At 45.0% G+C, this 24,901-nt stretch overlaps 2 protein-coding genes across 8 annotated transcripts in view; one reads left to right on the top strand and one right to left on the bottom strand.

Moving 5' to 3' along the window:
- The window catches only part of NDUFB3 (NADH:ubiquinone oxidoreductase subunit B3), a 47,356-nt gene extending 39,715 nt beyond the window's left edge, over positions 1–7,641 (bottom strand). The window contains exon 1 of the mRNA XM_069615450.1: positions 7,500–7,641. The gene's annotated coding sequence lies outside the window, so the exon portion shown is untranslated. The remainder of the gene's footprint in view (positions 1–7,499) is intronic.
- Positions 7,642–8,101: 460 nt separating this feature from the next.
- Positions 8,102–24,901, top strand: part of HYCC2 (hyccin PI4KA lipid kinase complex subunit 2) — a 1,329,865-nt gene continuing 1,313,065 nt past the window's right edge. For 6 of the 7 annotated variants that reach the window (XM_069615447.1, XM_069615449.1, XM_069615443.1 and 3 more), the window contains exon 1: positions 8,747–9,688. The gene's annotated coding sequence lies outside the window, so the exon portion shown is untranslated. Of the gene's footprint in view, positions 8,215–8,746; positions 9,689–24,901 lie in introns of those variants that run through there. The other variant, XM_069615445.1, reaches the window with a different exon arrangement.

The raw sequence follows: 24,901 nt of genomic DNA, 5'->3' as shown, positions 1-24,901 counted from the left end.
GAGTTCAAGACTGAGCGGAAGGGACGGCGAGACAGGAGACCAGAAGGGACGGGCACGACAACCGTTATAAAGGTGATAGCGGCCGCACAAGCAGACATTGCTCCAACAGTTGCCAGAACATGTGCAGACTTGAAATCCACCGCTGCAGAAAGGTCCAGAAAAAAGTATTCTTGTCTATGCCCCAAGACTATGGAACCTCCTCCTCGTTAGCATCAGACTCACCCCCATGCTCCTACAATTCAGAAAGGAACTCAAGACCCACCTCTTCAAGGAGTTGCTCATATTCAACACCTAAGCCATCACGTCGCCCCTTGCACCACCTGACTCACTAGATGGCGCCCGCCCCTCTCCTCAACACCACCCTGTACAGCTGTACCCCTCCTCTGTGCTCCCATGTATCCTACACCCCAATGTATATCTGTTCTGTTGTTACCTCTGAAAAGCACTCCGTTATGCATCTGTACTTCTGTATAACTCTCTAAAGAGCTCCATTATACATCTGTACTGTTGTATACCTCTCTTTTTTTTCGACCATTTGGTTTCGACCAAATGCTCATTCAATCTTTTTTTTTTTTCGACCAAATGAGTGGACACCGTACTGTTGTATACCTCTCTAAAGAGCTCTGTTATGCATCTGTGCTGTTGTATACCTCTCTAAAGAGCTCTGTTATGTATCTGTATTGTTGTACACTTTTGTAAAGTGCTATGTTGCTTCTCAAAGCTAGGTCCGCCTCAATAGATACCATCATATTAATAATAAAAGCAGTAGTAGAGATATGAGTAGTGAAAGAGAGTGAAGACTCAAAGATTACACCTAGATTTCTCACTGTACAATAAATGGGATTAAAGCAGGTGGGAAGGAAATACCAGAAGGGTAGGCAGAGGTTGGTAGAGTGGAGGAGGGGAATAAATAGAAGCTCGGATTTTGACTGGCTTTAAAGGTGAAGAAAGTGGGTGTGGATTCAGAGTTTTAATAGCTGAGAAGCAAGCAGAGACATTGGCCTCAAGGGAGTCAGAAAAGTTAGAAAGAGGAGAAAAAGCTGGGTGTCATCTGCACAGAAATGAGGCAAAGATTAAAGGAAGATATGAGATGGGAGAGCGGGAGTGTATAAGTGGAGACGGCAAGAGGGACAAGCACAGAACCCTGCAGGACACCAAATTGGAGAGGACGAGAGTCCGGTGTAGAGCCAGACCAGGATACCAAAGAGATTGATACGAAAGGTAAGATGTTAACCAACGAAGTACAGCACGAGAGAGCAAGTGAGACATGGGAAGACAGGAGAGTGGAGTGATCAACAGTGTCGACAACCGTTGACAAGTCAAGAAGGCTGAGAACGGAAGAACGTTAGTTGTGCTGGGCAGAATGAAGAACGTGGCATGAAGGAGGGCAGTGTCTAGTTTACCTTAGCACTGAAACCCACTCACTCTAGATCACCCCAGTAATGAATCCCAACCATCCGAGCACACCCCAGTTCTATGTTATGTTATGTTACTAGGTATTTATATAGAGCTCTATATATCATTGGTATGACCTCAAAGCCTTGGTAGGTTGAACGCCCTCGGGAACCGTAGTTCTGGTCAACAACTTACCTGCCTCAGCTTTGCCCTTCCTCCATTCATGTACCCTAGCACATGCCAGCCTAAAGCTCACCACACCCAACCCCACCCCACTTCATCCACCCAGCCTGTGCCAACGACCTCGCCTCACCCAGAAATCTCAGACCAGCCACAATCACGCCACTAATACACCTAATTCCACCCAACCACCACCTCTCCTCAACCAAACCAACCCCCCACATCACCCCATCTACAGCACCCACCCAACCATGTCACCTGCTCACTCAACCTCATCACATTAGCTTGCCTCATCCAACATAATATCACCCCACCACCTCACTGACACCATGACCCCTCCAACCTAGACTACACATACGCTTGAGGACCCTAGCACAATACCCAGCTACCCTAGCTCATCCAAGCACAACAACCAATTTTTCATAACTAGCCCCAGAACACCATAGCTCACCCCAACACCCCACTCACACACGCTAGGTCATCTCAAAGTAACACCACCCACCCAACCCAGCGTGCCCCAGCAACCCAGCCAGAGCTCACCCCAGGAGTCCACGCACCCAAGCATCTCAATAGCTCACCCACACTTGCTACCCCAGGATCACACCTAACCCTCTACCCACTCTTCCTCACCTAGAATCCCCCCTACTCGTTGCAGCATCACACCAACACACACACCCTAAGAACCCACCCAAGCTCCCTCCCATACCCTAGCCCACCCCATACCCTACGACACCCTGATCACTCCCAGCCCGGCTACATCACTGCAACACATGCGGCTCACCCCAGCACCCCAACCACCCTTGCGCACCTTAACCCTAGCTCACCCCAGCAAACCTACCTCACCCAGCACAACCTACCACGCCCAGGAACCCTAGCTCAGCCAAGTATTCACCCCCCAATGCAAATGCAATAAAAACAAGCACAACTCATTCAACACAACTCATCCCAGCAGCCCACCTATCCAATCATCGCCAAAGCACCCCAGAAAACATGAGTTCACCCCAGCGCCCCATTCTCCCCAGTCACACAACCTCCCTCACACCACCAAACTTCAACAAACCACTTTGCCGCATCCTACACAAGCTTACCCAACAACGTCACCCTGCCCTAGCTACCCAGCATAACACCGACCCACCCATCTACCCTAACTAATCCCTGCACAATACATATCCACCCTAGCTTCCTCCAGTACATAAACCTCCCGGCCTAGCTTGCCCTGGCACAATTACTTATTGTAGCTCACCCAGGGCACCATAAGCTGCTTCAGCAAACCAATCCACACACCAATCCCAGCTTGCATCAGTACACTCCCGACCTTTCCTCTCTCCAGCTCACCAGCAACCCACCCTAGCTCACAACATAGCTCACCACAAAAAAACATTCCATTCACCCTAACTCTTACTAGCATACAACCTACCCGCCCTAGCTCACCTGTGCAGGACAACCACCCTCCTCTACCTCTTAGCAACACCCCCTGCACCCTAGATCACTCCAGCACAAGATCACTATAGCACCCCATCTGTCAACTCAAGCTCACCAAAGCATCCCATCATTCAAGCATCCTATCCACCATAAGCTCCCCCAACACTGCACACATTTTAACTCATCTCAGCCCCTAGCCACTCACTCTAGCTCACCACAACACAGAACCCACCCACCTAGCTCATCAGGTACAACATCCACTGACCGTAGCTCACACCAGCAAAACGCCCCCGCCTAGCATGACAGACTAGCACGCCGATCCTAATTCACCCCAGCAAACCATCCCTCCTAGTTCACCTTAGCCCCACACCCACCAGAGCTATTCCCACCAACCCCACCCGCCTACCCTAATTCACCTCATCATCCCACTGGACCTAAGCTCATACCAGCACCGAGCCCACTTAACCTAGCCACCCAGCATCTGAACAAGCTTACATAGCTTATCACAGCACATCACCCACCCACCCTAGGACATTAGAGCAAATAACGTCACCGTGGCTCACCCCAGCACCCCACCGTAACTCACCCCAGCACAGCACCCACCCAGCCTAGCTCACGCCAGCAGCCCACCCACCCACATAAACTCACCTGAACTGTATAGTCAAGCACCCAATTACATCCCAGTACAGGCTCCTCTCAAGACATCAACACCACCCTAGATTGCATCTTCTTGATGCACGCCCACTGCATCAACTGAGCAAACCCTAGCTCACACAAGCATCCCATAGCTCACGCAAGCATCCCATAGCTCGACCGAACACAACACACCCAACTGAGCTAAAAGCAGCACACTTTAAGGGCCTCAATGCAAGTTCAGTGGCACGGCAAAAAGTGGTAATTCCATTACTGCCACCTTTTTGGGTGGTAGCAGAATTACCGCCATTTTTCACAAACCACTGAACACAAACACAAAAGTATGCCAGTCAGGTAACACAATGGTGTCCCATCCAAAAACATCTTTTTTTTTCAGATACCCTGATTACTGGACAATCATCAACACACTTGTTCTGTGACCAAATCGTACAGTTTCTCCTTATGGTATATGAAATGGTAGGACAATCCTATAATTTTAGCCAACCGCGCGTTGCACCCTGGAACTTGGGAGTTCCATATTAAATTTGACATATAATAAATACTATGAGCTCCAAAATGCAGAAGCCTGTAGCGCTATGTAAAGTGTGCAGTGGACCTCTGCTGCACCAATCTGTATGCAGACTGGTCCACATTGGCATCTTGGTGGCCCCCACATCTAACACCTAGTGGTGAGCCCCTCACCAGCCATGGAGATTCACCGGCTTGGGGGGGAAGGGATGCAGGCAGCTCCAAGGGGAAGGGGTGCCTGGCAAATGGGAGTTTGTGATAAAAGGGAGGGCATGCTGGGGTGAAGAGGATGGCAGAAGGACATTGGCCGAATACTGGGGCAAGGTGTGAGGGGCTGTCCAGAGGCAAGGCTCGATAGTGGGAGGCAGGGAATGTTTATATGCACAGGTTTGGGGAGTAGTAGCCCACTTTGTTGGCTGAATTGGACAGTGTAGAATCCCAGGAGTAGTACTGCTGCTGCCTTTGCAGGTAAGTTAGTTCTTAAATAACTTACATTTGCTTTTGTTTCCCATTTTGCTTACTTATGGCAACTTATTCAAAAGTCACTTCCATGGTTGGAATTGTGCTGTAGAAAGACCAGGGCATATTGCCTCTGTGATGTTTGTGTGTTTTGAAGCATTGGGGGCATGGGTGCCGAAATAGCAGAGTCTCCTCCGCTCGCCCCCTCAATAAGCGGCGCTCAGATGCTCTATGTATATGCATTTTTGAAAGCCAAATAAAGCACAGCTGCTCCCCCTGTGAAAGCAGTCGGATGGTGCCGTCCTGCGTCGCGTGCAATAGAAGATATATTGGAAATATAAAGTTAAAGGAAGTGTTCCAAAAAGTCTGGTCTGCTCTCTAACTTTTGCATTAAATGCGCCCTCTGGATAGCCCCCGTCCCGCTCACAAAAAAAACCTGCATGGGGGCTGTAAATCCGGCTACCTGCAGAGCGTCTGGCTCTTCAGGGAAGGCCTCACAGGGGGTATCAGGTAATATTTTCGCCAGCAAAAATATCGCCGTACATATGGTCGTCGGGAACGGCCAGAGGCGATATTTTTGGTGGCGAAAATATTAGGTGCAGGGGTGTCCCCCGCACATAAAGAAATGATGCGGGGGTGTCCCCCGCAGGGTCCATGTGTTATTTTCGCCGCCAAAATATGGCAATATTTTTGCATCGCAATATTTTTGCAGCAAAAATATCACATGGAACCTCACAGGGCTGCTAGGTGCTGCCCCTGACCTCGGTGGCATCGGGTCTGCCTCGTCGCTGACCCTGTGTGTGCTGGTGCTTGACAGTTTATTCTTTTATGTATCATTTTAAGTAGATATGCGATGTTTACCATGAACGTTACAAATTCTAAAAAGGGCCATGACTACATTCATTAAACGCTACTTCTATTTTCCCTGTTTTTAAAGTACAATATCTGCACTGGCGACTGTCTCATTCTGAAGAGCAGAGCGAAGAAGGCCAGTGCGTACCGGGGACAAGGGAGGGGGTAGGGAGTGAGGAGGCTGGAATAGTGGGCTTAAGAATACGAGAGAGGCGCAACAGAGAGGTCAGCGGGGGGGGGGGAGAGGGAATGGGTGAGGCCTGTACATACCTTGGCTGGCAGGAGTAAGTGAAAGGGTGAATGAAGGGAAGAGATGGAAAGTAGGGTACATACCGAGGGTATAGGTGGATAGACGAACAGAGGTGGCTTATATGTTCCTTTCGTTAGTGACAGTCTTGGCGTTGTACAACGAGAGGCCAGGTGGATGCATTTCAAGAAGGATGGTACCAGCAGGAGGTGGTGAGAGGAAGAGGAGAGCTTGGGTTGTACGTATGGTTGTAAATTGTGAATGTGAGAAATGCAAAAGATGGCCGCATTTTGATTGTCTTCCTTCACCAAGTAAAACGAAAGACTTAGCGTTGCAAGAGATCCACTTTGTTTGTAGTAAGTGTACAGAAGTGCACTGACATTTTGGGTGGCTTTGCTTTTTTCCAATAAAAACATTCCCAGCGATTTCTGCTCAGTCGTTTTTTGGATTATTAATGCATTCCTTGACCCGGAGTACAGTCCCCCAGCCTTTCGTGGGTGTTTTGTTCATTTGTTGGCATTGTGGAGTCGAACCCACGGAAATTCAAAATAAAGCCAGGGGAGCTGACAGAAAGGTGGGCCTTTGTGGAGCAGATGCGCAATTCTGTCAAGGTAGGTGTTTCTCTGCTACTGAACAACCATGCAGCCAGTTTATCTATGCTTTCTTCTAGACTACACACACTGGTTTTACACCGCCCGTGAGCTATGCCTCCTCTCCGCTGCTTGCACGGAGACGACGCCCCATACATAATTGATGCGTGATGCGACTTGTTGGCTAAAGTTGTGCCTGTGCAGACCTTGCGCCCCAGAGACATGCAGGCCTGAGCGGAAGTAAACTTGAGGTCCATGCGCATGCGTGCAGAGAGCTGCACAGACCACAGGCTTTGCCTTGCGCTGACCTCGTCAGAAGAGGGCAGAGCATGGCATTAGCGAGGCAGTGCCGTCACAGGAACATGGCTTCAGCAGGAGCACAGCTGCAGACCCACCAACAAATCAATTAAGCCGCCATCAGCTCTCCTTCCCATTACCCCTCTCTCTATGTCCTGCACCCAGGACGTGGCCCGACCAAGGCGGAAACCCCGCCTTAGCGCAGCCCTCTCGCCACCACACGATGACCTGCACGCGTGGGCCTCACGGGGTCCATCGCCAATGAAGTAATGGCGCAGGAGGCAGATGTGTGAGAACAACACAAGTTTAATGCAAGCGGACCCCTGCAGCACACCACTGCACCAGTCCAACTGTTTTCTAGGAGAATGCCCAGGTAAGTATCTGGAATCCCATCAGAGTGCCATCACCGGGGATTCCATTACAACATATTGCCGGCACCTTAAAATAAATTTTTTTGGTGTACATTATCCATTTTAACCTATAGTTCGCTCAAACTTTAGCAAAGAAACAAAATAGGGCTTCCCGCAGCAATTACTTACAATGCCTTACCTTGTGTAACAGTGCTTCATGATCCGTTTTTAGATACTTAAGCTTTAAATACACAGACAACTTAAGACACACATGAAAGCCTCGACGTTCTTTTTGTCTGCCAACGCATATCTGGACCAGCTTCAACAGAACGAGAACATACGGAACAGTTACCCCTGCTGAGCCGCTGAGGGGACCCTCCTTAGGGGATCATATAATGCATGTAAATGCTTCGATCATTGTAACGTGATATGTGGCCGAATATTTCTGCGTCCGCATTGCCCATCCTTACACCTCCAAAACAGTCAAGCGAAAGCAAAACCTTCCGAGCTGAACTTCAGAAATCACCCGCAAACCTTCACAAATACCTGACTCGCTGACCTCTTCCAAGGGGACCACTTTCAACACAGAACACACAAACGGGAAGCTGTCACCTCCGTCCGTGGTAGAAACATAAAAAGGACTATGGCAAAAGAGCCACCATTGAAAGAAAATATCCGGGTGGCCATCTTAAAATGAAGAGTAGAAAAAGTCCCAACAAGCGAGAACCCCGGGAATCTAGCCAGAATTAAAAAAATACAAATTGTATTGTTTTCCCAATGTGTTAAAAATGTTAGATCGTAAGCATTAAGTACACTTTCTTACAATATTACAATAGACTATATTCCATTTATGAGTACAATTAAATAGTTTGATGTTTCACTTGTGCTATGTTACTAAAACATTGCAGTTGGCGTGATAAGCAATTATAATGTTTATTTTATTTTCTATTCCAACGGCATTTGAATATTATGTATTCATTTTTATTTTTAAATGCCTTAAACTCACGTCCGGTCGTGGCCTGTGAATTGGGTCTATTACTCCATTTACGTTCACGTGATGCTAGAGAGCCGTGCTAGGTGCAGGTTCTCCAACTTGCCCAGGCATCAGTAAAGTGATATTATTGAGAGAAATCCCCGTGAAACCGTTAACTGGGTTCTGTGTAAAACTGTTGCTCAAAGGGTGGAATACGGATAATTATGAACTTGAACTTAATGAACAGTTTCAGCAAACGATTCTGGGAAATGTAGTCATGTTTTAAAGGTACGTGTCTTTTTCAATAATGCTGTTCTCTGAGAAGTATAATACGAGCCTCTGTACTTGACACGGAATCTTATATAGTGAGCATTTCATATTAACGGATACAAAGAGCCTTGCTCGAATAAATGTGTGGTGGGATCGTTTGATAAATGAGTAGGGCTAATAGGCTAAATACTGTGTGAGCGGAATGCCAGTAAGTATCTTAGTTCACCGATGGCTCCAGCAAACCGAAAAGTGGAACATATCTTTTGTATTAGATGGTTTCTGAATTTTAGGAATCCTGGGTTATTTCGGAGGTCGCGTGTGTTAGTTTTCAATAAGTCGCAGCATTTTAAGTAGTTAATTGTATAATGTTAAACCTTGACAATTGTGCTGCCAGTGGGGAACCTGTTAGCAACTTTGACCCTTCAAAGATGGCACCCCTGTTCACTGCTACGGAACGTCCACCTACTGGGAAACTCTACTCCAATAGGAACGTATATTCCTGCTTAGCCAATGAGACGTGATTTTGTTTGTTGCTGCAGTTGGCAGTGGGTTGGGGGTGGAGGAAGGCGGGTGAAGGAGACTGGCTGGGGAAGGACAACACATGAATGGGCAGAGGCTTTTTACCTGTCACCCGCGCCCCCCGTAGAGCGGGCAGTGGGCTGGAGACCCTTAGGGCTACCTGTCAGCCTACACCCAACAAACTGCTTTTCATCACTACAAACTAACGGAGACTGTCCAGGGTGGGGGTGTTGTGGTGACAGCTCATTAATAATCAATTCTCTGGCTGTTTTGACAAACTATTTAGCTGAGGTTCAACTGTGGCTCATCCTTGGGGTATTAAGAAGGAGAAGCATGGGGTCTAACGCCCTCACTTAGTTGTGCCACGTTTTACTTATTCATAATGTTCCAGAAAGCCTCACGGTGATCCTGTTCTGCTAGGCGAGGGTGACTGACAAACTCCCCATAACAAGACGGCTGCAGAAAAACCTCTCTATTTTTTTGTTAATTATTTACTGGTTTTCCTACCTGCTTTACTTCTGGAGGTGGAGCATGGGACGACAGATGTGCATATGAATGGTTGAGGACTCCACCTGACCCCGTTAAAAAAACACTTCACTCTTCTGCTGTTCTGTTTGCGCGTAAATTACTAAAAACGGCAAGTGGACTATACAACGCTGGACTTAATGTCCGACACATCCATCAAGCGGCTCAAATAACAAAAGGGCGTGGGAGTATACCTACATGAATCCGTTTATTATTTATGTATATTTAACGGCTCAACATTGCCTGATGGAGCGGCGGTCCCTCGATTGGCAATCTTCAAACCATAACTCACAATGAAGAATGTGTTACTCCACGCCTTTCTTTATTATTTGGTGACAAGTCGGAGTGAATCCTATTTTTCCGTGACAGCTGATGACGTCTGAGAACCCTCTTCTGCTTCATGACATTTGCAGCAAAACAGCCAACTGGTGTTGAGACCAAGTCCAAGGTGAGAACAAATCAATATACTTTTTTTCTCCTACAATTTGAGGGCATTCGCTTCTGAACACCCAAATGTTGACAGGCAAGTGTTTAACTCTTGTTGGCAGCTTTTTGACGGTGCTATTTTAGGGGACAGTGTCCCAGTATTCCTTTGTGGGGTAGAACTTATTATTGAGAACTAGCTTCTACTGTGTATCATTTCCTAAATCTCTACTTACCTTAATTTCTGTGGCCACGTTTGGACCTCGTCACAAGAGTTTGAATGAAAGCTCTTGTTTTTTACAATCACGCAAAGGGAAGAGCAACGTTGCCGTCCTTTGCCATCATTTTATTACAGACACCTAGTTTTTCCTTTTTTGTCCAGCACTGATATGCGTTGGCCATTAAAAAGTGTGTCTATTGCATTAGTTTGTTGCTGTGCACTGGTAGTTAACGCTGTTTTTTAGCTGCAGTACCAACCTAACTATGATTGCATTTCCATTTAAAACATAAAAAGACCGGTTTAACAAGGAAGTGGGCAACTAAATCATGCATAAGTGCGTGTTTTCTTGTCCGTCGGGTGGTGCGATACTTGTTCAACTGCAATTACGCATTGTACAGTATGCAGATCTGTGTACATAGGTGATTTTACACCCCCTTTTACTCTATATGAGGATCCGTGGTGCAGGAACTGATTCCCGTTGAAACTTAGCAGAGATATTGAAACTTTGAGAGGCAACTAGCTATTTTCGATTTGTCGAAGGACTTTCTTGAAGACCTAAGACAGCCTTGTGCAATTTAGCATGGCCAATATTTTCATTTTGTGCGGCTGGCTAGTTTCACAGCTGAATAGTACTGGTATTTTCCGTTAAAGTGCTGGCGCACAATCCTCTGCAAGCAAGGTATGTGAACATAAAGGGCGTTTCAGAGCTTGTGTAATGTTGCCGTTCACAGTGGTTGCATACTCCCTACAGCATACGTACAAGTGCACTGCAAGGGTCTCTTATCGTGCATTATATATACTTCACATGTTTTGTGTGCTCTGTTATTTGTTGTAGATCATCTGAAATGTGCAAAATGCCACAACGCAGCCTCTTTTGTGAGCAGGTACTACATAATGAATGTTCACATTCCCCAAGTCTGTACTTGATATGGTTGGAAAAGAGAATGGCTGTTTTTTTTTTGGGAGGGCGGGGGGGAGGGGTTTCAATAGTGGGGGATGGACCGCAGTCCTTACATTTAGTAATATAAGGGGGTAAAGTAGTCCTCTTTTTTTGGTAAGGGGGGCCTAAATCATGAGGGAGTGAAATATAATAGTGACGGGGACTAGATAAATGTGTAGACAGTCATACCACATTTGAAAAGTCACCAGATCTACTAACTCGCACTGTATAAACTGTATGCCAATTGTATTTGTGTTAGGCTAAGATGAGATGCCTAGAACAGTACACTATCACCCAGTGATTACGGACAACAAAAGGCATTTGGATGATAGCTCTGTAAAGCTATTTTTATTATGTTTTATGAAGTACATGAATACAATTGTGTTTGTATGATAAGCAACCAGGGTGTTCTCTGATTACAGATCACCCGTAGGGGTCTGTATAAGTGTGTTGAATCCATACCGGGCCAGAGCCAGATAGGTGGGGTAGCCTAAGTCCCTGTCACTATTATACCGCAGTCCTTACAGCAAACTATTGATTGATTAATGGCATGCAACTTAAGTTAGTGGGAAACAGTGACAGTCTGGGATATGAACAGTGCTGAAATAAGGGTGGGTGGGCTGAATTCGGTGTCCATTAGGACGGATGCTAGGTGGGTTCAATGGTGTATTGTAATGGAAGGCACGAAGGGGCAAGTAATACCAACGAGTCTAGTTGTAACTGTAAGTGATTTCCTGCACCTGTAAAAACCCTCCCTTATTAGTATGTAGAATAAAATATTCAGGTGTCCAAGTGGATAGTGGGACTGAAAGCTGTTTTCTTTTAAATATTCCAAGTCATGGGTGTTGGAGTATTGGATTGTTTCCAGTTCACGCGGCATAGGCTGTCGAATGATCCAGTCTTATTTGGGGTTCATTACCAAAGACGTAGCTGGGAGCTACTTTAAACCGATTTCAAGTACATCTTTACAAAGTTTCAGCACATTCATCATCTGAAAACAACTGTTTAGGTCCTTGAGAGGTACTGAAGTCTAGGTGGACTCCCTGCTCTATTTCATTTTTCAGCAAAAATAATACCTGGAAATGGTAGCATGCAACTATTTTACCAAGAACAGCATGGGATTAACTTCCGCCTCCTGTTCATTTGAACAGCTGTAGCAATGCAGCCATGTGTATGCTGTATATGTGCTTTTAGAAGGCTGCTTGGGTAGCTTCTTGCAGAAATAATTTCCATATGTTTTGCTGAATTCATTGGTCTGACTTGAGTTTTGACTAGATGCCTAAAGTAATTGAATGGAATGCCTCCCAATTATGGGCTGTTATGCTTTTGGAGCATGGTGTGAATTGGTTATCTATGGGTATCTGTCGGACCATGTAATTTCAAACCCTTCCTTCTGCCAGCACCTGTCTTACACATACATTAAAGTACAAGCTATCTTTATTTTTGACTTGTACTCTTTAAGAGAAGCCGTGTTTAGAGGTTTTGTCCCTTTGAAATCCAGGAGTTGTCAGACCTGAGTAGCCTTTTGCATTGTGAAATTGGAGTCTTCATTTCCTCTCTTTGCTAATTTACCGTGGCTCTCTGCCACTATTCTGTCCAGGATTGTAAACAAGGAGGGTATTTACCTGTTTTTTTTTTTTAAGAGTGCTGATTCTTCTTTTTGCGAGCATGCACCCACGTTTGTGGGGCAAATGCACCAAAAATCGAAACATGGTCTGACTTAAAGGAATGCATATTTACCTTGCACTCAGTGCTGCGCCATGTTCAAGAGTTCTACGCAGGTCACTGGTCAACTCTTTAGGCTTATGTTGTGCATTGCTGCAAGGGATATGGATATGGTTGGTTAGTTCAGATTTCTGTATTGTATTGATAATTTGGAACATTTTTCGAGCAATTTCTTTTGACCAGATAGCCAAAGCTTTTTCTAATGGGCCACTTTGAAAAGTTGGCAAAACCTCTAAGGCTCACTCTTTGTCTGCAGTGAGTTGGTTAAAGCTCACAGGGATTAGGGAAACCAGTGTGAACATGTTTTGAGTTAAATGAGAAAGCCATTCACAGATTCTCCAAATGTATGTAAAGTGCTCTTCTGCCAAAAATGTTGGCCTCGCTATGCATGGCTCTGTAAGAAAGCGGGGCAGGGTGTGTTAGTCGGATAGCGCGAAGGCAGATGCAGATACCTTTTTGGTATTGATTGATGCAGGTTTAAAGTACCGGTTACCTGTGTGTCGATATGAACATCTCTAAGTTGTTACCTACTTGGCAGGCTAGTTAGCCATATGGCCGTCCCCGTATTGTGGATGCCAAAAATGAACAGCATGGTTGATGGGTAGAATCTGAATCTGGTAAGTGCACTAGACCTAGGAGGTCATCTATAGGAGTGCGGAGGTGTAAGAATGCAAGATTTTAGTAGTGGGAGTGGAGTGAGGGTCTTACTGCCTTCCTCTTTGTGGTAGATTTCACTGAGATTCAAGGTGCGGACCAGTGCCAAGCAGGAGAGATTCCATGAGTCGGCTTGGTTTTCCCACAGATGGTAGTGCCAAGAGTTTTGGGAAAGAAATGCTTGATGAAAACTGTCACACAAGTTTCTGGTGCACAGTTTTTAGTTGGTTACTATTATTTTTCTTTTCTTTCAAAGTGGTTGGTTAAAAAGCCAAGTCTTGACTTGGAAATCAGGTGGTTTCTGCTCCATGCGGAGTGGTTTGGGCAGGCCATTCCAGTTTTGCGGCTAGAAGATCTGAAAAAGAGGATCCTCCTTGCCGTTTTTTGTTGAAGTTAGGGACTAGCACTAATGCAGCATTTCTGGATCTAAGTGTTCAGGAAGGAGTGTACTGTTGAAACTTACTTTTGAATGAAGAAGGTCCCTCTCTGCGATAAGCAGTGCTTTTCTGGCTTCCTCTGGTTAACCGCCAGTGCTGTGGGACCTCTGGGTAGACACAGGTGCCAAATACCCCGATGATGAAAAGGAGACTGCGCTTTTGAATTGTTTGGGCACTGAAGTGCTGAGTGTTCAGACACTAGCAGGGGAGGAAGTGCGCATCTCCGGTGGTGGTGAAGGAGAAACTGTGGTGAGTTCATATGAGAATGCTTCGAAGAAATTAGAAGGGCGTTTTGGAAAAAGACCCAATGTAGCGTTAGACGTTATCACTTCTTCTACAGGGGGCAGGGTGCCGTTGAATTGATTCGTATGACAGCCCTGCAAACCCTCATATCAACTTGCAAGTTTACCGGGCTGCTGGATGACTATGAGACCGAGTATTGATGAAAACCAGCAACACCAAGTGTGAGGTTATGGATTGACAGGGATCCCCTTAGACAAATGGTTCATGATTGCAAGGGCCATTGAAGAATCCCAGGTCAGTGTGCAAGCAGTAACAGAAAATGGGGACAGAACCGCTCAAGGGGAGTGTGTGCAAGCGGTGTTAGCAGTGAGGAAAAGCTGCAGAGAGACAAAAGTTAGGGTGGCTGATAAAGCGGATTACCAGATTAACAAAAACGACCATTTGGTGCAGGAGGGAGACAAGGATGTGGGTGGACATGTCATTCCACTGGTGCCCAGGAGTGCTGTGCTTGGAATATATAATGCAGGAAGTGCAATAGTAAGGGGAACTACACCAGGCTGTGCAAATGGAACAATGATCGTGGCAGTATGCAAGGAAGACAAATAGTGATGATGGTAGAGCCGGAAGGAGGTGCCGACACTTGGTGGGATGTGTGGTTAGTGTGGCACAGGAAGGTCCTGTATTACTATTACATGTTGAACGGGCGCTCACAAAGGGCCCGTGGGACATTTTGACTGCAAATGGAAATGTTGGTAGATTCTAGATTCCCATATATGATGATCTCGCCAGAGTTGTACGAAAATAGTTCTGGAAAGGAGGTGTCACCTGATTATTTGCGGAACAAGTATCGAGTTGGGCATGTTGCATGGATTTTTCCTTAAGATTGTATTGAAGAGCAGGGCAGTGCCTAAGGCCAACAAAGTGAAAAAGTTACCAGTGTTGGCTGGCTAGGGAATGGCTAAAGGGTGAACTTTCCAAGATGATGGACGCAGGGATAATAGAGGAGATTGAATACTCAGAGTGGCTGTCGCCGGTGGATTTAGCACGCAAACAGGATGGTAACCTCAGGATGTGTGTTGATCTCGGGGAGCACAGCACGGGCATCTGGTTGGATCGCCATTGCCTACCCAATACAACTTTTGGCCACCATAGGGCAAGCTGCATGGTTTTCTATGTTCGACTTATCGTCGGCCTACTATCAAATACATTTGCACGTTCTCTAGTCCTCTCACGTCATGCCATTTGGAGTGTACAGATTTTGTCGGATGCCGTTTGGTTTGGCATCAGCTGTTTTCTAGCAGTTGATGCAAGCGTTGTTTGGGGAAGTCTGTGCAGTAAGTTACTTCCAAGATGATCTACTTGTGTGGGGTTAAGGAACAGAGACCATGATGAGAGATTGATGCAAATACTACAGAAAAGTGGTTTGACTAAGCGTTGGGTGGGAGTACCCAGTGTTAATTACTTAGGGCACACATTGGATGCTAATGGCATAAAACCGAAGGAAGGTTTGGCGTAGGTAATAAGGGAGGTGCCATCGCCTGTGAACAATGAGCAGTTCAGGTTGTTCCTGGGAATGACGAAGTACTATGTAAAATTAATTCCGTCGTATGCTGAAAAGTCTGTGTGCATGCAGGCAATGTTGAAGAAAAACATCAAGTTTGAGTGGTCAGAGCCTTGTCAGGAAGAGTTTATCTAGTTGAAGAAGGATGTGGACATGCCTCCCATCATTCAGTTCATTTGATCCCAAGAGTAGGACTGTGCTTATCGTAGATGCAAGCAATGTTGGTTTGGGAGCAGTGGCAGGGTGGCAAATTCAGACCAATTGCATTTGCATCTAGACTTCTCAGAGATGCAGAGTTCCGTTATACTGTGATTGAGAGAGAGGCTTTAGCAGCTTCTTGGGCATCTAGGCATTTAAAAAAAGTGTGTGGAGTTGCGTATGTAACTCGGACGGATCACAAGCCCCTCGCGTATGTTTTGACCACTAAGGGCATGGGGTCTGTGTCCCCCAGGACAGCTAAATAGATGGTTGATCTGAAAGAGTTTAATTTTAGGGTGGAATATATTGCTGGTTCAAGGAATGTGGTGGCGGACCTTTAGTTCCAGTTGCCTGGGGCTGGTCTAGAGGTGGAGCCAGAGTGCGAGATGAGTACCCAAGTAGCCTGCGTTCTCCATGCAGTTGACAAATGGGAGAGGGAATGTGCAGAAGATGGGGAATTGGCCTGGATCAGGGGAGGTTTGCATGCCGGGTGGGAGTGTGTGAATGTTTTAAAGGGGGGGTCGAGGGGGAGTCCTAATGCATGTCTTGAGTGAGTTGGTGGAGGGTTCGTGGGGCATCACAAGGGGAGATGGCTTAATTCCGCCTCTCAAATTAAGGCCCAGGATCGTTGGCGAACAAAAGACATTTGGGCAGGTCTTTAACGAGGAGGAGGTTGCGAAAATCATACTGGTGGCTGGGAATGGATGAGAATGTGGAGGAAGTTGTGAAGCAGTATGTGTGGCGTGTTCCCTGAGTGATAAAAGTAAGTCATTTCAGCCGCAGCCCATCTATCCATTTGAGGTTCCGGGTGAAGTGTGGTCAAAGTTGGCATTAGATAATTATGGGTCCCATGGAGGGTCTTGGTGGAGGATTGAGTTTTGTGGTGGTGCTGGTGGATTACTTCTCGCGGTGGGTGGAGGCTGGTCAAAACGGTGACAGCGGAGAAGGTTATAGAGTATTTGACAAGGAAAGCGTGCCAGCTGGTACTGTCATGGATATTGGAGCCCAGTTTGTTTCTCTCCGCATGCAGGAGTTTTTGAAGAAAATGATGTCTTTGTACAATCCATCGGCCAATGGTTTGGTGGAGAGGGTGAATAGGTTTTCTGAAAGGGGCTATTTAATTGGCTTTTGCAAACCGTTTTGGAGTGGAGTGTTGTAGTGTCAGACGCATTGACAGCTATAGGTGTACGCCGTCATCTTTGATATGATATGGCATTTGTAACGCGCCTATACACAAGTGTTTCATAGGTCATTTACCGTTTGAACTCATTAGAGGCAGGGAGGCTGGTTCAAGGTTGAGGATTGTTGCACTTGGAGGAGGAGTCCCCACTGAGTTGAATGTCCGATATGTTGGAGAGAGTCAGGTTACAGCAGGTGGGAAGGACACCGCTTGGTGTGAAGGTGGGTGATTGTGTTAGTGTGAAGAACCCAAATTGGTACCGAAAGGTGGGAGCGTGTGCATGTCACTGTGGACGGTTGAGGCGGTGGGTGCGGGGTACGTGGTCTTGGATGATGGCTCATGATGGAACAAGACGAAGATCGTGGTGGAAAGAGGTGCACCTAAGGTGTCGGTGCCAAGCAGTTAGAGTGTGCCGAGCGGCTCGTATGATTTCTCTTGGGGGGGTGGGAGGGAGTGGGTGCCAGTTCAAGGTCCAGTTAGAGTGGATTTGAGGCAGTGCAGGTGTGTGTGTGTGTGTGTGTATGAGTGTGTGTGCGAGAGCTGGTAGGCGTGGGTGGTGTGGAGGTTGCAATGGCTGAGGAAGAGTCTGAGAGCAGAGGAAATGGTGAAGGGCTGCCGATTATTGCTTCAAGGAAGGGAACTGCTGTTGACATCGGGGTTCCGAAAATGAGGCTGCCTCCGGTCAATTTGAAAGACTGTTTGGCGGGGTAGGGGAAAGTGATGTTGGTTACATGTCATTTAGTGCACCAGTACTCATTGTTTTGCCATTGTTCCATTATGGGGTGTTTTGACATTTAGTTTGTTCTTGTTTATTTTCCTCCCCCCATTTCCCTGTTGTGTTCTCATCTGTGCATTATTAAGGTGGGGGAGAAGTGTTGTAATGGAACCCTGTGGTGATTATTCCTGCCCAGGGTTCCACGTTCTTTTCAGTTGGTGTGGCTGGGCCGACGAGTTGTCTGCTTCCTTGACAATAAATCTTGTTTCCACTTAGGATGTGGCCGCCCTCATTTCATATTCCTGCCTTTGCATTTTCGACTCTTTGGAGTTTTCTCATTTGGTAATTATTGGGTAGTCTGAGATGGAGGCTGTTTGCATAGTCTAGTTTGGATAGTATTAAAGAAATTATGGCCATAGCCCGGTGGGTGTATGTTAAGTAAGGTAAGATGTGCATAGCTTGTGCAACTGGGAGAAACGGCTTCTGATGATGGCTTTGACCTTTTGGATCAAGAATTGAGGGTATTGCCCATTTTCATTCCAAGATTTCTTGCCACGGTTGATGGGTTTGGGCAGGGTTCCCTCATCACGCAACAGGATTGTGGTGGGATTAGAGCCTGTAGGATCAATTCTGTTTTGTTAGGTTTTAGTTTTAGTCTGTTTGCTGTCTTCCATGTGTCCACTTGTGCAAGGCAGTTTTTAATGACTGGAACGCTTGGTAATGGGTGGCTCACAAATTTTAGATGTGTTATCCGCATAGTTGTAATAGGAGATATTTGAGATATCGGATTTGTTGATATCATCAGGTAGGGGTGTCATCTAGAAGTTAGAGGTGAGAGTGTGGATCCTTGGTGTGCTCTGCCGGTTAGTGGGTGAGGCTGGGGATTGTAAGGGCCTGAGATTGTGGTTTCTGTTCTACCCGTGAGGAAGGAGGTGATCCAGTGTAGAGCTGATTCTTCAATGCCAATATCTTCCAGTTTTTTTAAGTGATCTTGAGACTGATGGTGTCAAAAGCTATTGAGATGCCGAGCAGGATGCACGCACTGTGAGCTTTCATCCACATTGTTTTTAAGTGTATCCCAGATGGAGCACATCGTGCTGTGCCTCGTTCAGGAGTTGGTTTGTTTGGAGGAGGTCCAGGAGTTGACAATAAATACACTTTTCTAGAAGTTTCCCATTGAAAGGCGTCTTTGCGTTGGCTCTAGGATTACGTCTGATGTATGCAGATTTGAACTGAGCTGGGACTCTTCCGCTGATGACATCCTTGTGTAGGGCTAGGAAGCTGGGTGCTAAGTCTGGAGATTTGATAATTGAATTGTTAAGATTAGGGGGCGGGGGACATGGGTCCTCGGGAGATCTTAATGGGCTGCATGAGTCGTCGTTTGTCGATTCTCTGCAGACAGAAGGCGGAACAAACAATAGAGAGGAGGTAGTGGAAAGTATTTGTGGGATCTCTGTGGCGTGCGGATTGTACGCCCTTTGTCAAGGTGATCCTGGATAGTTTTGGTAGAAATATGTAGCAATCTCGGTGCGCAGAGCTCTTGTGTAGGCCCTGCTCCAGATAGGATTTTGGAGTGAGAGGATTTACTCCCAATTTTTAGAATTGGAGAGTAAATCCAATTTCAAGAGTAAAACGGATTTTCCTCCTTTGCAGGAGAGTAAAATGTGTCTGCCAACTATCCAATTTGTGCATACAATTAAAACGTTCGAAAACAAGTGACAAAACAGCTGTATTTCAAAGTGGTTCTAAATAATTCATTGCACCTGTGGAAAACCATTTCTCCACACAAGAACCTTGTAGATGCATACTACCCAGATTAATTGTCATGATATTTGGGAACAAACTATGTTAAGATTTACTGCAGATGCCAGCTGGTTACATCGGTTGATTCATAAATCAAGTCCCTCACACTACCAGCATCACTTCTCTGCCACTCGGGCCTACTGTTGCTGCCTGGTACTACCTGCTTGACAGCCACTCCATGTTTTTGCATCATCTCTCCTTCCCTTTGCTACTTTGTTTCCTCTGTCTTTCATTTTCTGACACTCTGCCTCGCACCCTTTTAGTTTTGCGATGCCACATTTTGCAGTCTATTTTTCTGTCACTCGGCCTCTACCATCTCTGCTTTTTCCCCTCTTATATCTATCTCGCTGTATCGGTTGATATAACTCCTCTTACTCTCTCATGTCATTACTCTGGCTATATCTTTTTTTCATTTTCTGGGTTTTGATTATCTTTCTTGCACTGTCTCTTATGTTATTGCCCTGCCCTTCTGTAGTCTTGCTTTTCTATTCATCTCTCGCCACCTGCTGTTGATCAGTGTTTTATTTTTCTGTCTCCAAATGTCTTTTTTGCTCTGCTACTATCCCTCACTCCTATTGTGTGTTTGTCCTATTATCGACTCTGTTTCCCTTCTCACTTTCTTTGTTGCCCTATCATGTAGCTCCTTGCTCTCTCTTCCTGTTACTCAAATTCCATTTTTGTTCTGTATTGCTTAGGTTCAGAGTTGCTCTTCCTCTCCTGGTTTTCTGTTTGTCTTTTAATATAGCACTGTAGAAATCAAGACTCTGACCAGGTTGGGTTGTTTTGCTGAAATAAGGCTTTATTCAAATAAGGTGCAACCAAAAGAAATTATAGTCCATTAACTCCTTGAAAGTTACTTCACTCTCAGGTAGCCTTCCAGGGATGTAACTTAGCACCCCTAAGTTTCCTTTGTGTCCGGATAGGCCCACCAGTCGTTCCTTCTCTCTTCGTCCTCTCCGTATGACTAGAAAAAGCAAAAACAACCTGTAGATCAGTTCCCCAGCTTTTATTTGATGTGAGTGACTTAGTTCCCCCCCCCCCAATGGAAACCTCCCCTGACTATTGAGCTTCCCATTGGTTGGTTCGGCCTTGTCCCGCCTCCATTAAAGGCTGCCGTCGCCCTGTCTGGAAGCCCCCGGCCACTCTCCTCCCTCCCTCCACATGGGCCAACGCTTCCCGGCTCCTGTAGAGCGGGCCGCCTCGCCGAGCCAGCCGTCTCTCCCTCCGCGTTTCACCTGACGGCAAGAGGAGCTCGGCGGGCCGTGTGGGTCTGTGTTTCGCGGCTGTCGGCGTCTCCCGCAGGCTCGCTGCTACCGGCCCGGACCCCCTGCCACAGTCCTCGACGCGGGAGCCGGCGAAGTCGGGTAAGGACACGGAGGATGGAGATGCCCGTTCCGTCTCGCGGCCGACTGCCACGAGGCCACGAGGTCCCGCTACCCCCTCCCCTTCGGGTTCCGCTTCACAAGCACCAATAAATAAAGCTGAAAATGCCTTTTCTATTTAAACATCTAGTGTAGCTTTACCATTAGATGCTCCTTTTTAGATGTGTGCAAACCTTCTTTTAGCCGACTGTCTGGGAGTTAGAGTTAGAGGTTTGTCTGACCATATGATTTGATTTTATTATTTTTTTAAATTTGTATGTGGTTACACAGTAACCTTTACAAAAGATTCACAATAATAACAAACGCTAAAATGACATCTCAATAGTTGACAATCATAATACATCTTAGTTTAAATTTTCACAAAGAGGAACTAAAGAAAAACTAATCGGGAAGATCAATTAAAATATATTACACAATAAACTCCTATACAACACAAACTCAAATTGTCCCCTCACCCTTTCAATAACATCAATTTCCCGAAGCCAAAATCACAAACAATAAATCCACAAGCAAGATACAACATTGTCTATAACCTATTTACAAAACATCAGTGTTAGTTCCTATTTTACAAAAAACCTTCAGAAAGTTTACCACAGCAATCTGCATTTTCAGTCTTTTGCCATGGAGCATGTCTAGCCATAAATGCTCTAAATCTACGTTTGCAGTATTCGCCACAAATTTACTAAAACAATTGATACGCTCCATTCTTAGGCCTTCGCACTCAACTAAAAGATGCTTCAATGTTTCCCGAAGTTCAACATGTTTACAGAATCTACATACGGAGTGGTTCTCAATATTACCTTCTCTTATATCAATAATTTCACCTGTTTGCATCACATTAAAGCAGAAGCACATAAAATCCTGTCTCCATCTTCTATCTGGAAATCGCATGAGGTAAGATTCAATTATTCCCAAAAAATGTCTTGTCCCAGATACCAAGTGGCTATACAATTTGTAATTAGAAACTTCTTCCACAGTTAGATTCCATTCGAGGTATTGTAACAAATTCTTAACTTTCACAGGATTGGAGGTGAGAAGATCATATGGATTTCCCGCCCTATCCAGGATTTCATGCACCTCCCCTTCCATGTCTTGTAACTATACAGAGACCGTAGTTCCGTTACGTAGCCCATGGCCCATAATTGAATATAAATTGTTCCCTTTGCACACCATCAATTTCCTGGAGAGTGAAATCCTACGCCATTCCACAATACTTCTAATTGACGAAAGTCCTAACTCATGATGTATTACAGCCACTGGCACACATTTAGGCAAACATTTAAAAATTGCTTTTAGAATTTTAGATTCATAGTTGATTAGCTCTTTCCTATACCATAGGGGTGCAAACTTCAGTCCATAACATAGCTGTGCAATAGTTTTACTCCTGTAATAACTTATGGAGGGAAAAATTGAAGATTTCCCAAACTTATAGTCGATTTTTTTCTTAATTGAGCTACAAAGAGGTGTGATCTTTTTCTCAAGATGTTCATGATCGTTAGCCTTTTTTTTGTGCCAAAAACCGGATATCCCAAATAGCCAATCACCTGTTTCACTGGTAACTTTTCATGATTTAAGAACCAGGTGAAATTTAATAGGGCTTTTCCTATAAGATAGTCGAATGATAGTAGTTTTTTTATTATTAATAAGAAGAGAATTGGCCACAAAATACTCATGGAATGCAACAAGAAGACGCAGAAGACCAATAGCAGTTTGGTCATATAAGGTCACATCATCTGCGTATGCAGTCCCACATACATTTCTTCTTTCTATTTTAGGAGAAGCAAAGGCCCTATGTTCCAAAAAGTTTCCTGCATACAAAACATATAAATTAAATATTGTTGGAGCAAAAATACAACCCTGCCTATGCCTATTGCAAACTCTAATATTGCTTGAAGGAGTACCTTCCCTATTGAGGCGAATTTTAATTCTAGTTCTTTCATGAAAATGGAACAAAATGGAAAAGTAAAGGCACTGGCATTCCAAAAGAATACAATTTTGTCCACAAGATGGTTCTATCTACCCTGTCAAATGCATTAGAGAGTTTGATGGAAGCAGCGTAAATAAGCAGGTTACCATGCTATGTCTTGCATGATGGAAGTGAAAAGGCCCCCCGCATCTGTGCCCATATTGCGTCTAAATCCAAATTGGAATATAGACAGAATACCTTCAACATCAATCTATTCCTGAATCTGTTCCAAAATGATCCCAGTAAAAATGTTAGACTCTGTATCCAAAAGTGCGATGAGCCTGTAGTTGGAAGGACAGGCCCTATCCCCTCTCTTGTATATCGGGATTATATAAGAAAGATGCCAGCTATCCGGAATACTCTTGGCTAACAGTATGTCTCTAAATATCATAAACAAAATTTTAGTCCACAGGTCTGGATTGGACTTCAGTACCACATTGGCAATACCATTTGGCCCGGGGGCCCGAGTAGAGGAGCTACGCATAATTATATTACATATATCTGCCTGCCCAAACGGTATATTCCAATGACAGCTGCAGATATCCTCTGGCATAATCCACTTAGACAATGGGGGGGGGGGGAGAAGGCAAACATCTGTTCGAAGTGTCCTTCCTAAACCTCACGTCTAACTGTTACAGTTTGGGTCAAAAGCTGATGGTCCCTTTCTCTGTTTATCATAGCCCAAAATTTTTTCCCCATCATGTTGATTATAAGAGGGCACGAACATTTTTAATTCTATTTTTCCATTTATTTTTAATGGTTCTAACAGATGCAGTGGAAAGTCTGTTCTCTAAAAGATTTTTACGACATGCTCTTATTTCCCTATTCCTTTCCTTTTTGAGTTCTATCATAGCTCCATAATACGAATGCTTATGGGGCATAATTCCTTCACAATCACGGAACCACACATTGTTTTCACTGCAGAGCCTACATAATCGCTGAAAAATTCCATAGAATAAAGGCCTTGTTTTCTGTTAAATTCGGTAACCTCAAAGTCCTGTAAAAAAAACGTTATTTATTCTTTCCACGTTCCCTTTATGCCACGTTATGCAATTGCTTTAGTTATTAACACTAAGCCTTATGGGTAAAAATATCTTATTACTTCTACTCAAATCTGCAGCAAAAGTCACCACTAAAATTTTGTGATCACTTTTACACGTTGAGCTTAAAGAGAAACCTTTCACCAGATTGTGGACATAATCAATCACTGAGTACAATATACCATTAGACCATGTAAAAGAGTCACATGAAGGGTCAAGCAGATTATTCACACAACATAAACCCCAATCCTCAAACATTTGTAACCATTTCTCACCATTAATACATTTGGCAGCGTCAACCCTATGACTAAAAGACTGATTATTAGATTTGTGAGCCAGAGTTGGGGAAACATTCAAGTAACATTTACTCCCTCTAGGACCCTTCCTCACACAACTCTTGGCATTCCGAAACAGCCAGCTTTATGAGGCATATGGGATCTTTCAAACTAGAGTCGGGAGACCTATATATATTAATGATTAACAAGTTTAGGCAGGGTTTACTTTTCGGGAATTCCAAAAGAAAAGCAATGAACCCTTTTGCAATTTTAAAATCTTTAAGTAATTTCCCTTCTTGTTCATTATTGACAGCAATCGTAACCCCACCAGATGGTCTCCCCTTCAGTTTCTTAGTGGCCAACTCTTGAATTATCATAAATCCATCTAAAGAGAGCGGGGAGGTGGACCAAGTCTCCTCGATACAAACAAATGAGCCGGAAGAGAGTAGAGCACAGATTGCAATGGAATTTTTTAAATACCATGATCCTCTAGAATTCCAAGAGATCAAATACTCTCTTGCAACGTTAGGATTTCTCCCTCAGATCATGTATTTTAGAAATGGATTCTCTCAAAGTCAATGCCAGCTATCTCAAATCAGTAACACTCGGAAGAGTCCACCTGATTTTGGACTGCCCCCTTGATTCCTTTATTTGGTTTATCGCATTGGCCGAGATATATCTATAGTCCCCATCCCTTGATTTGGAGCTGCCCTTATTGTAATCTTGAACATCATACCCAAATTTGTTAAATGACTCTGATTCAGACAGTATGAGCTCATAGATAGCCTGACAGTGTAGGACAATCCTCACATAGTCAAATCTAACAGGATGAATGAAATCAATCAGTTTAATATCTCCTGATGAAATAATTGATAAACGAAGAATTTCATTCATTAGGG

Source organism: Ambystoma mexicanum, chromosome 9, assembly GCF_040938575.1.
Source record: "Ambystoma mexicanum isolate Mex_15411 chromosome 9, UKY_AmexF1_1, whole genome shotgun sequence".
In the NCBI taxonomy this organism is placed as follows: domain Eukaryota; kingdom Metazoa; phylum Chordata; class Amphibia; order Caudata; family Ambystomatidae; genus Ambystoma; species Ambystoma mexicanum.
The sequence above is the reverse complement of the archived record's forward strand: the minus strand, read 5'-3'. Positions and strand labels throughout refer to the sequence as shown.